General features: G+C 39.2%; 1 long non-coding RNA gene across 1 annotated transcript; it reads left to right on the top strand.

The window, feature by feature from the left end:
* Positions 1–230: 230 nt before the first annotated feature.
* LOC107823055 (uncharacterized) lies at positions 231–3,840 on the top strand. Its single transcript, XR_001656536.2, has 2 exons — positions 231–1,031; positions 3,579–3,840. It is a non-coding gene; the product is annotated as an uncharacterized LOC107823055 (long non-coding RNA).
* Positions 3,841–12,523: the final 8,683 nt, after the last annotated feature.

Here is a 12,523-nt window from a genome sequence, read left to right on the forward strand (position 1 = left end):
AAAAATAGGTTTGTTTTAATGGTTAGTTTTATTTTAATAATTATTTTAATAGTATGATTAATTAATAAATGAGATCGTATTTTTAATCTCGTTCGCAGGGGAAGAATAAAACTTAGGCTCGAGCAATCTATTTTTAGGTCTAATTTTGGACCTAGCCCACAATTCCTAGGCCCATACCCCTTAACCTAAACTATATATAAAGAAGAAGAACGAAGAAGGCTGAAGAGAAGATACGCAGAAGCTGCTCAGGGAACGAACCCCACCCTCCCTGCGTCGTCTTCTTCACGACCCCCACCCCCCTGCGAGTCATCTTCTCCAAACGACCCTACCTCTAAAAACGACCCTCCTCTCTATTGGATATTTGAAAAACGAAAGAGATAACACAAAAAATAAAAAGAATAAGAACGAAAAAGGGTTGAAGGCAACAAAGACGCAGAAGCTGCGCATCGTCTTCTTTAGAAACTCGACACCAGAGAACGACCCCCACCCCCTCGCATCTGTCTCCTCCAATCACCCCTCTCTCCACTGCTTTTCGTCAACAGCAACACCATAACAAGGAGCTGCTGCTGCTTCTCCATCTTGCGACCCCTCGCCGGAAACCAGTCCACAAACGACTACCCCGAGCTTCATCTTGGCTATACCATTCGAACACACAGACATACACGAAAACAACAGGGCGGGAAAGGGATTGAAACAGAAGCTCCGGCTTCCATCCATGGTCAAAACGACCTCATCCTTCGTTCTTCCTCACCCTATGCCATCGCTAACAGTTTGGTGACAGATCTGGCCGAAAAAATGCCATATCCGGCGAGCTTCACCTTCGCACGCACACAGTCACGCACATGAACGGAGTGAGGGAGCGAGCATAAGGCAGCTGAAGTTTTGGGGTCGTTTATGAGTTCGAGTCACCGAGGTCGAGTTTTCCGGCGTGGTCTTTGGTTGACGGGTTTGTTCGGGGTTGTCGCCGGTATGTGTTTGAGGTTCTATTCTTCGGTCATGTGGCATAGTCGAGTTTTACTGAGATAACAGAGGTCAATTTCTTCTTCTCTTTTAATTTTGTTTCATATTAATTCTTATATGCTGCTGGAATGCAATTTTTGTGTAGACTACTGTTGGTTATGAAGTTATTGAATTGAGGAGGAAACGTTTGTGCTAATATGTTTGTGATTTTCCTAGTGATCTTTGCATATGTTTGTTCTAATCAGAATTGGACTAGTTCGGTAAAGAAATTCTGTGTATGTTCTTTTTAATAGTTTTCTCCTCATTGCTGCTGAAATAAACCATGATCCTTTTATAATAATATTGTGAATGCACCACGATATATGAATCATATGCTATATATATAGGTTCACAGAGAGATTTCTAGTACTTAATTAGATTTACATTTTAAAAAAAGCTTTTAGTAGCGGCTGCAGCGCTAATCACGCTCACCAATTTAAAATTATTGGATTGCCTCTGTTTCATAGAGGGGAAAAGGGGTTGGTAACATTCATATCATCAGTATTTTTATCCAAGGGATAAAAGGATGTTTCGATTATTACCTGCAAAGAAAAGCAGAAACAAAGTCTAATCCTATTAAATTAGTAACCATGAATTAGATCCTAGCTTTAAACTTTAGTTTAGTGTAATGTTAGGGGAATTTGGGTCTTAGATAAATATAAGGAAGAATTTAAACTTAAGAAAGTCTCTGCTGTTCTTGTTCCATTTCTCTTTTAATTGTTCGGATCGATCGGAGCACGATTAGGCCGGCCACACATACGTAGGCGAACCTTTAGGCAAGTTTTGAATTTATTATCGTGATTATGTACACGTTCGCGTGACATGATTATGGTTTCCAAAATGAATGTTCGTAGATTGCTTTAGGCTCGATTTAATCTATAACCGTGATTGTGTACACGTTCGCGTGACATAATTACGATTTTGAAAATAAAACCGAAGTATGCGTTCGCGCAACTTCAACCAAATTCTCTTAATAATAATAATGCGTTATTAATTGTGGACACGTTCGCGTGACATGATTTTTGACACGCCAAACAAAGGGGTACATGTACGCGTGACCCGTTTCAAGATAATTTTCTTGATTTAAAAGCGGTTAATAAGTAAATGCATATAGGTTCTAAGATCAGTAATTAAACAATTTAGTTAAGCCAAGTATAATCAAAGCGACCGTGCTAGAACCACGGAACTCGGGAGTGCCTAATACCTTCTCTCAGGTTAACAGAATTCCTTACCCGAATTTTTGGTTCGCGAACTGTTAAATAGAGTCAATCTTTCCTCGATTCGGGATTCTAAATCGGTGACTTGGGACACTATAAATTATCCCAAGTGGCTCTGAATTTCTTAATATAATCCCGTTTCGATTGTCCTTTAATTGGAAAAACTCCCTTATATTTATACCCTTCCAGGGGTGTAAGCTAAAGGAGGTGTGACAGCTCTGGCGACTCTGCTGGGGACTCGAACCCAGAATCTCTGGTTCGGGGTTCAAGAATTCGAGCTTGTTAATATGATTTTGCTTGGTTTTATTTATTGTTGATATTACTGTATTCTGTGAACCTTTTGCGCTAAATGCTATATGTTTACCGCTTGAATATTGTTTGAATCGTATATAACTGTCTTCTTACGCCGCCCCTCTGAGTCTTCTGAAAATGGTGCATACGTTCGCGTAGCCCGCTTTTTCTGTAGAAATTATACCAAAAAAATGAGGCGGGGCAAGCGACAAGGCCGAGTAGACTTCAGTGCTCCCGGTACGTCGCCCCTTCTTCGGCCCCAGTTGTCCGCTCGGGTACCCTAAGTCTAGAACAAAACCCCAGGATTTAAACCTAGAAGAACACAACCTCATGCCGGATCCCTAGTAGGAATGTTTGTTTGCATCACGTGCATTTGACTTAGGGGACTCAACACAGGGATTAGGTTCGTCCAGGACAGGTGTACCCAAAATAACAGACCATCTTGATGCATCCTGTGTGCTACATGTTGCATTCCTCCAAGGGTAAAAGGGTCATTTGGCGGACCAATGATAATTGAGGGCGAATGAAAAAAAATGAAGAAAAATAAAAGGAAAAAAAGAAAGGGTGAAGTGTGAGGATAAAGAGAGTAAGGCCCAATTATGTTTTCTGTTACATTTTTGTTAAAAAAAAGAGCTTGAAAATTGAAAAGATTTTGCACTTTTATCATTTTCCAAAAATAAAATAAAAAAAAAAGAGAAAAGAAAATCCAAAAAGATTTTATATGTTTCATCATTGTTTGAAAAAAAAAGGAAAAAATGTGTTTTCTATATGTCAGTTGTTTTATTATTCTCGCCCGTATCCAATCTGCCCGAACTACGCATACCTGATTCTCGTCTTTCGGGGCGTGATACGTAGGCAACCCATATAGGGTCCGGTCTTCCTAGTAAATCTTAGATTCTTGGCTTTGCGGGGTCTTAGCCAAACTTTGCACTTCTAGCCATCTTTTGGCTAAATAAGCCATTTTGCAAAAAATAGCCTACATCATGTCTTGCATGTTTTCAACAGAAAGAGGTTTTGTCTCACATAGCGTTCTAGGCCTTTAACCTATTTGGTTTTAATTTTCTCATACAGGTGTGGATTTATTTACCGGAGTTTGAACATGACAGATACCCCGGGATCACTACATTCGGGAGTTGCCTGAGGAGTTTTTTTTTATGTTTTAGAGTCTTTTGTTCATGTTTTACTTTCTAGTCTTGTACAGTACTATTCAGTCATTTAGTTAATTTTTGAGTTTGTAATAGTCTAGTTAAATTTGCCGAGTGTTTTGTTATTGTATTTGGAAATGTGTTACAAGTCAAAAATCCAAAAAAAAAAAGAGATGTTGCATTTTATATTTCCGTTATAAATTTTATTTAGATTACTAATTCTAGAAATGGAAAAAAGAAAAAATTTTGAGGTTATTTTTCCTTTAGGCCATTAATATCTAGGACTTAAAATGAATTATTTTTATGTTTCCTTTAGTATATTAGGACCAAAATTCAAAAGAAAAAGAGAATTTTCTTTTAGTACTTTAAAAGTTTTCTTTAAGGTGTTAATTCTAAAATCCAAAATGATTTTCTTTTGAGGTGTTTTTGGGAAATTAGTGAAAAATAAAAAAAGAATCTTTTATTTTCATTAGAACTTTAGGATATTGTACATATAAAAAATATACTTTATCTTTTGTTTATCATTAGAATTTCTTCTTTAGGCAATCAAAATTGAAATTAAAAAACATTTTGTTTTATCTTTTTCATTGCTTGTGTCGAAATCTTGCATCAGGATATCAAATAAAAATTCAATTTTTTTTATGGTTTATTCTTTAGATTTTCTTCCTAAAAAAGAAAAAGAGAAAAAAAATGTAAAAATAAAAATATTTTTCTCTTGTAGGATTTTTCTTAATAGAGTATTTGTTTCAAAAGGAAAAAAGAAAAGAAAAACATGTCCGTTAAACTTGAGTTTAGAATAGGTTATAGAGCATTCAGTCCAGAAAATTCAAAAAAAAGAAATTTGCTTCTTTTATTTCTCTTTTCCCATCGGATTAGTCACTAAGGTAAAAAGGAAAAAAGAAGAAGAAAATGAAAAAGAAAATGTTAGTTTGTTTACTTTATTCTCGATCTTCCAGAACTACGCAAAGATCTGATTCATGCAGCGTCATGATACGTAGGCAACCTACATAGGGTTCGATCGAATCATTTTGTTATTATTATTAAAAGAAAAAAAAAGAAGGGGAAACGAAAAAAAAGAGGCGAAATTGTGGGATATGAGATATGAGAGAAAGAAAGAGTGATGAAAAAAAAAGGAAAAAAAAGAAAGAGAAATGAAGGAAAATGGGCAAGCCAGCAAGTACCAGAAAAACAAAGAAAAGAGAAGTTGAAATGAACAAATTGAGATGATGCCAATTGACCTTTGTACCCTCGAAGTCATTTTAGAACCGATAACTGTGGCTAGGTGCATCGCACATAAAGTGAGAATATCTTATGTTAAATGCCCTAACGCTAATGTGATGGCTTCATTTTGTTATATTCATAGCAGAAAGGTGGTTGGTTTGTTGTTTTTAAAGTGGTAACTCTTCTCTACAACACAAAGTCAAGAGGCAATGACAGACAACAACAGAACTGAGTTGGTTGATACCGGTGCCCGAAAACAGTTGGTTGAACAGGACAATGGGTTGGTTGAAGAGGTAAAGATGTTAAGACAACACACGACAGACATGTATCATGCTTGGATGATTGGGAAGGCACTACCCCCGCCACCTCCTAGCTTCCTAAATGCTACCCTTACCCAAACACCGATCACAGTGCCAGATGATCCCCCATACTCTCCAGATCCACCCGCTTATCGTGGCGTTCCCAACCACCCTAGTAGCTCCGTCACTCATCTTCCAATTACCTTTCCCGAAAATTGCCCTCCTGTCACATCTACTATCCCCGACAATGAATACTCATTCAAAGCTCATGATGCCCAATATTACCCCTCGGAGGTTGCCCACAAGGTTCCCAACTCATACAAGCAGGGTCCGCGGGATGAGCCTCATGCTGAAAATGAAAAGTTCACAGGAAGAAAAGGGCGAGATGGGATACCCAGGAGGCTGAAAGGCATAGAACAGTCCTTAAAGAACAAGCAAAGAATGGGAGACCAGGGTAGCATGTCTTACAAAGAATTATCTATGTCCCCCGACGTTCGTCTGCCTGCGGGGTTTAAAGTGCCAAAGTTTAACTTATATGATGGGTGTGGGGATCCGGTAGCCCATTTAAGGGATTATTGCAGTAAAATGAGAAGTGTTGGCGAGAAAGATGATTTGTTGATGGCGTACTTCAGTGAGAGCTTGACTGGGGCAACTTTGGAATGGCATAATCGTCAAGATGTTGGTAAGTGGCCTACATTGGGTGACATGGCTCAAGATTTTGTTCGATACTTTCAATACAGATCAGGTGTTGTCCAAGATCGCTCCTCCCTATCTCAAATGGATAAGAAACCCAAGAAAAGTTTTAGGGATTTTTGGTTTAGATGGAACGAACAAATTGCTCGGGATAGTCCTCCCATTGATAGAAAAGATGTTGGTGAGCCCCACCGACGATAGGGTCCAGTGGTCGTTCTTGCTCAACACTTCCAGCCTCGACATCGTCCCCATGGATATCCTGATGCACCAGATGATCCTCCCCAATGCCATTTCTCTCCACGGAACTCCCAAAATCGTACATCATTCTCTCAGTACCCAGCTCCACAAAATGCCTATCCACCCCCACGAGCTTATCAAAAACCCCCTGGATCAGGTTTCCAGGCCAATCAAGCATTTAAGAATGAGAGGTTGCTGAAAAAAGGAAAGACTTTAATCCCATTAGGAGTGTCATACACCAGTTTGTTCCAAAAGTTGAAGCAATTGGACATGTTGAAGCCGATCCAGATAAAAATGCCAAACCCTCTTCCAAAGAAGTTTGATTTTTCTCAAAGGTGCGCATATTGCTCAGATGCCCCGGGTCATGACATAGAGAAGTGTTGGAATCTGAAGAAAGCAATTCAGAAGCTTATTGATGCAGGTGACATTGTCGTGCAAAATCCAGATGCAACAAACACTAGCCAAAGTCCATCGCCTGTGCATAATGAGACGCATATGGTGGGTATGGTTTATTCTGAAAAGGAATGTGATAATTCTTCTGAGATCCTCGGAGGCCCATGCGCTACAAAGTTTCCAGTGCTATCAGAGGTTGATCTTAAGAACGAGCCAGCAAAGGGAACCCAAAAGCAATTTGTTAAGAACAATGTGATGGAAGTTTGTGAAGGTCCTAGTAATGTTGATGTAGAATTCAGTGGCTAAGATGCCGAGCTTGGCAATTGGAAAGACGCTCCTGTCTTAGTTAGCCAGGGAGGAGTTTTGGTGGTTTATTTTGTTGTCGTTTCTGTTGTCCGGGTTATTTTAGAGTTGTAATCCAGATATTGTCTTGTGACTCAAACCCTTCTATCCTCTTATTTTGCCTAGTTTGTTTAGTCTAGTAGCCTGTTTAGTGTTGTCTAGGTTTGTTCTAGGTTTGTATCCCCAGTTTAGTTTGTTTGTTTTGTTGTCCAAACCCTGTCACCATCTGTCTAATGCAACTTTTTTTTTGTGATTTCTAGTCATTTTCGTTTAGTTCTCTTTTATTTTATAGTTCTTTTCCTGTTGACTCTAGTAACATGACATGTATGCGTAATTCTTGGCCTGGTCTTAAAAATTCAGTTTAGTCATGAAGCAATGAATGAAACAATTTTGCAGATGATAGGGACATTTGAGGGAAATAAGTAAAGGCATGTTGAGATCACTTTAAGCCCGAATTGTGTGAAACTGGGGCAGATAGAATATGAAGAAACCCTATTGAAATGCATCATGCCGCATCAGTTTGAAGCTAAAGGCAAGTTTGCCCAAATTGACAGGGGTCGTTCGTGGTAATGAGAGTGAGAGTGTTGTCCAATGGTGCTTTGTATGTAACAGATGTAGAAGGCGAATGTGTGAATATGGTCATCAAGTCTGGCGCAATCAAAAGATGTTACGAATGTTTTCCTTGGTTTGTTTAAATTGTGTAGTTTGCACTTGGCATGTTTTGGAGATTGGAATGACGAAGACATTTTGTTCTGCTATCTAAACACTTTATCCTTCGTTACCCCTTTGAGCCTTATTTATTTTTCTTTCATACCCCTCTTTCGGAATTAGTAGCAAAGATCAGAAACGCAAGCGTGAAATATGAATAAAGGAAAAAGAGAAAAGAAAAAGAATGAAAAGAGAGAGAAGAAAAGAAGAAGAAAGAGAAAAGAAAAAAAAAAGAATAAGAAAGAGAAGAAAAATGACAACAAAAGAAAAAGAAGGAAAGAAGAGAAAAGGAAAAGAAAAGAAAAATCACAACAAACAAAGTAATTCCTATAACATGAACTACGTTTGACCTGATTCCTTTTAAGGATACGTAGGCAGCCTCACAGTTCGGTTTCATCAAAACAAAAATCCAAAAGTCCCCCATGCAAGAAACTGGGGCAGAAGTTGTGTTTGTTGTGAAGAACCTGATTCCGGAAGTTGTAACTTTAACCCATTTGAATTGTTTTGAGCCTTTTATACCCTTTCCTTCTAACCCTGTCGAAAAGCCTATATTACGGTCCAAAGAAAGACCTTCTGATTAGTCTTTGAGAAATGCTATTCGAGCAAGTAAAGATAATTCATGTCAGGGGCAACACTCTGGTTCAGGCAGGAAAATAAAAATGAGAGAGTCTTATTGGTGAAAATCCTCATGGGCACCGTAGGGCAACGAGAGCTGAGAGAAATCCAAAAATGAGAGAGTCTTATTAGTGAAAACCCTCGCAGACACCGTAAGGTGACGATAAGTTGAGAGGAAGAACAAAATGAGAGAGGCTTGATGGTGAAAACCCTTCGGGCACTACAAATCGATTAAGGATTGTGAATCAGATTGGATGATCGGAGCATTGAAGCCCAGTTTCACGGTTCAGAGGTATAACAGGGGTTGAACATCAGACTTGCTTGACAGAATAGGCTACAGGTGCATATCATGGTCATTAGAGTTGGTATCCACTCTGATAGGTTTCTACTTTATAATTTTTTTGTTAGGAATCATCTTTTTCCTTTGCCCTTTACTCTGTTCCTTTTGTCTTGTTTACTTTCTCTTCCTGAGTCTGTTTGGTCAGAACAAGTGAGAAATGACTTCAAAATTTGCCACCAGCTTTTCAATTGCACAAAACGGGATCTGGCCAATACATCAAAGTGTCATAAGTTAGGAAAGAACAACAAGCGCATTGAGCTGGTAATAATCAACATGCTTTGGGATCCCTTGTGAAATACAAAGGTTTGGTACACATCAATTCAGGAACAATGCAACAGATGGAGGGTGTTAGGTGAACGGATCAAAGGTATTTTCGTGAAACACGACGGTTTGGTACATATCAATTCATAAACAATGCAACAAGATGGAGGGGTTTGGTGAACGGATCAAAGGTATTTTATGTGGTAAGATCGACAAAAGGTGTTTAATTAGTGACAAGCAAGGTCCTCCGAGCAGAAATCAAAGTTATCGTGGCAAGTGAAGGAGCAGCCGACCTCAAGTCCAGGGCCAGTGGTTTAAGTCAAGAAAAAACAACATGCGCGATGGGTGGAAATTGTCGTGCTTTGGAATTCATGAGAAACACAAAGGTTCAGTACACGTCAACACAAGAGGACGATGCAACAGATTGAGGGTATTAGGTGGACAGATCAAAGGTATTTTCGGTAAAACACAAAGGTTGGCAAATGTCAGTTCATGAGCAGTGCAACATATAGAAGGAATTGGGTCTGAACGGAGAAAGGGCATTTTCTGTGATAAGGATGGTAGAGAAAGTGGCTAGTCCATAAGCAAGCAAGGTTCTCGAGGGGAAATCAGTTATCATGAGAAGTGAAGGAGCAACCGCCCTCAAAGTCAAGGCCACAAACCAACCACCACATTTTTAAACTGATAAGATTTTTCTTTGATTTGAAACAGGGGCAGAAAATTTCATTTGTTTCGGAGAAACCCTCCGCAAGGAAAAGTAAGCACCAGACAGGTTTGACCATAAACTTTCAGGACCCTCCTGAAAAATGGGACCTAGTTTAAAGTTCAGAAATAACATAATCTAGCATAAAAATATCCCAAGGGAATATAAGTTGGCTTAGAAGTTTGCATGATCGAAATAAGATTCAATTAGGAGTTTCCAGGACACTCCTGAATAATGGGACTTAGTTTAAGATTTCAATTAGATAACAACATTTAGCGTAAGTTCTGTTGTAGGGTAGTATAATTCAGCCGTAAAAGTTGTTACTCTTAAGATAAGACTTGATGTTTGATTTTTCAGGACCCTCCTGGATAATGGGGAGTAGTTCAAAGATCCTCTTAGATAACAAGATTTAGCAGAAGTCACACCTTTAGAAGATATAACTTAGATTTAAAATTGTCATTTAATTAAGAGTTGTTAGGACCCCCCTGGATAATGGGACCTAACTTTCAAATTTTTAGTAATACTTGGTAATATGACTTAATTTTACACTCGCATCTGTGCCCAGCTACCAAACTGGGGCAGAAAAATTTTCTCTGTCTATTTTGTTGTAGTCAGGAGCCCGCCTGGAAAGCAGGGAATACATTTCAAGTTAGCAGTCAGGATGCCCGCCTGGAGAGCAGAGAATACTTTCAAGCGCAGCAGTCAGGAGCCCGCCTGGAGAACAAGGGAGTACAATTTAAATTTTAGCTTTCAAATTCTCTGTTTTGTCTATCTTGAAGTCAGGAGCCCGTCTGGAGAGCAGGGAGCACTTTCAAGTTGAAGTCAGGAGCCCGCCTAGAAAGCAGGGAATACATTTCCAGTCAGTAATCAGGAGCCCGCCTGGAGAACAAGGGAGTACAATTCAAGTTTTAGCTTTCAAGTTCTTATTGATATTTGGTAATGTGATCCATTTTACACTTACATCTGTGCCCAGCCACCAAACCGGGGCAAAAAATTTTCTTTGTTTTGTCTATTTTGGTGAAGTCAGGAGCCCGCCTGGAGAGCAGGGAATACATTTCAAGTTAGCAGTCAAGAGCCCGCCTGGAGAGCAGGGAATTCATTTCAAGTTCAGCGGTCAGGAGCCCGCCTGGAGAACATGGAATACATTTCAAGTTAGCAGTCAGGGGCCCCGCCTGGAGAATAGGGCCAGTTTTTACTTTAGTCAAGCTTAGTTTATAGTTTCCTAGTCTATTCTTTAGTTTAATTTCATCATTGCATCAATAGTGCAAGTGGTTTACAATTTTGCTAACAACTCACAAATCTTCCTAGTGCAAATTGAGGCAGAAAAATTTATTTGTTTTGTCTATTTTGTTGTAATCAGGCATCCACCTGGAGAACAAGGGGAGACAACTCGAGTTTCTAGGGAAAGAAGTTTTGAAGGAAGACAGTTCAAGTTTCAGGGGAAAATGGTTCAAGGTGCAAAGCAAAACAGTGTCAAGTAACAAGAGAAGACGGTTCGAGTTCAACAGTCAGGCGTCCACCTAAAGAAAAGGAAAAACATCTCAGATTGCAATTCAAGTCAGCAACCAAAGAATCTCGCGGCAAGAATGCGAGCCAACAGTCCGAGGTTATCAACAAAAGTTAGTCACAATAAAGAAAAAGAGAGAAAGGCAAGAAGTGAATCCAAATGCAGAAGTTGATGAAAGAAGTGAACTGCTTAAGACATGGTGGAAGTCACAAGCACTACATGTCCGGTCTTGATCCAAAAGGTTGAAGAAGAACGAGCTAGCACCTGTAGCTAACAAGCGCCAAAGTTCAAATCTAAAGTCTGTATGAAGAACCATTCAAGACTCAAGATCAAGCTTCAGAAAACTTATAGATAGGAATCTTGTAACTCGTAGTTGAAAGGTTTAGTTAGTCTTTTTCATTTGATTTTTGATGTAATAACAAGGACCGCGGACCGGAACCTCGGCGGAACGGCACATCGACCGGATCTCCACCTCGACATACTCCGTCATCTCACTCATTTCTGAACTACACGTGGCATGATTCCTTTATAGCCAAGGATATGTAGGCAGCCCAGATACCAGAGCTCGGTCACATTCCCCTTTTCTCTTAGTTTTAGTCTCTCCAAATAAGGGTCGGGTCAAAAATCTGTCTAGTCATTCTTTGTCTGAAAATACTACGTCTTTCCAGTCAAAGAGGGGCAGCTGTAGACATGTGATTTTTTACCCTCCCCAAGATTTTTCATATTTTAGCATGTAAATTTTTAATTTAAGCCTAATATAGCTATTTCAACTCATTTTTACTCTTTTACTTTATTTATTACAAGAAAACAAAAATTACAAAAATAGGTTTATTAATGTTCTATAGTCATTTTTAATCTTAAAAAATACGGAAAATTAGTTATGATATTTGAAAATACCAAAAAATAGGTTTGTTTTAATGGTTAGTTTTATTTTAATAATTATTTTAATAGTATGATTAATTAATAAATGAGATCGTATTTTTAATCTCGTTCGCATGGGATGAATAAAACTTGGGCTCGAGCAATCTATTTTTAGGTCTAATTTTGGACCTAGCCCACAATTTCCAAGCCCACAATTCCTAGGCCCATACCCCTTAACCTAAAAATCCTACCAAAAAAAAGAAATAAAAAAGAAAAACCTAAACTATATATAAAGAAGAAGAACGAAGAAGGCTGAAGAGAAGATACGCAGAAGCTGCGCAGGGAATGAACCCCACCCCCCTGCATCGTCTTCTTCACCACCCCCCACCCCCCTGCGAGTCATCTTCTCCAAATAACCCTACCTTTAAAAACGACCCTCCTCTCCATCGGATATTTGAAAAACGAAAGAGATAACAGAAAAAAAAGAATAAGAACGAAAAAAGGCTGAAGGCAACAAAGACGCAGAAGTTGCGCATCGTCTTCTTTAGAAACTCGACAGCAGAGAACGACCCCCACCCCCCTCGCGTCTGTCTCCTCCAAACACCCCTCTCTCCACTGCTTTTTGTCAACAGCAACACCATAACAAGGAGATGCTACTGCTTCTCCATCTTGCGACCCCTCGCCGGAAACC

The sequence above is a fragment of the Nicotiana tabacum genome, chromosome 5 (assembly GCF_000715075.1).
Source record: "Nicotiana tabacum cultivar K326 chromosome 5, ASM71507v2, whole genome shotgun sequence".
Lineage (NCBI taxonomy): Eukaryota > Viridiplantae > Streptophyta > Magnoliopsida > Solanales > Solanaceae > Nicotiana > Nicotiana tabacum.